This window comes from Arachis ipaensis, chromosome B09, assembly GCF_000816755.2.
Source record: "Arachis ipaensis cultivar K30076 chromosome B09, Araip1.1, whole genome shotgun sequence".
Classification (NCBI taxonomy): Eukaryota; Viridiplantae; Streptophyta; class Magnoliopsida; order Fabales; family Fabaceae; genus Arachis; species Arachis ipaensis.
The window spans coordinates 55,525,024-55,525,721 of record NC_029793.2 but is presented as its reverse complement, the minus strand read 5'-3'; positions in this window follow the sequence as shown (position 1 = coordinate 55,525,721).

Here is a 698-nt window from a genome sequence, read left to right as displayed (position 1 = left end):
CCGATTGGTGTTTTGAATGCCGTTCGCTGTTCTGTAAGAGCATCATCCAGCTTCTTCGACCAATCCTTTCTTGATGCACCCACAGTCTTTTCCAGAATCCTCTTTAGCTCTCTGTTCTCTGTTGCAGTTTGTCCACTTGTTTGGGGATGGTAAGGTGTGGCTACCTTGTGTTTTACCCCATATCGTAGGAGAAGAGCTTCTAGTGGTCTGCTACAAAAATGGCTCCCTCCATCACTGATGACTGCTCGTGGGACTTCAAACCGGCTAAAGATATTCTTCCTGAGGAAGTTCATGACTACCCTGTTATCATTCGTTGGGGTTGCAATAGCCTCTACCCACTTGGAAACATAATCCACTGCTACCAAGATGTACTTGTTTGAATATGAGGTTGGGAATGGTCCAATGAAATCGATTCCCCACACATCAAATAGTTCCAGCTCTAAGATGAAATTCTGTGGCATCTCATTTCTTTTGGGTAAGTTTCCAGCTCTTTGGCATTCATTGCAGTTCTTCACTAGTTCTTTAGCATCCTTGAAAAGGGTGGGCCAAAAAAATCTACTTTGTAGCACCTTGGCTGCAGTTCTTTCCCCTCCAAAGTGACCTCCATAGTACGAGCCATGGCAGTTCCATAGGACCTCTCGTCCCTCTTCTTCTGAAATGCATCTTCTAAGGATTCCATCTGAACACTTCTTGAAGAT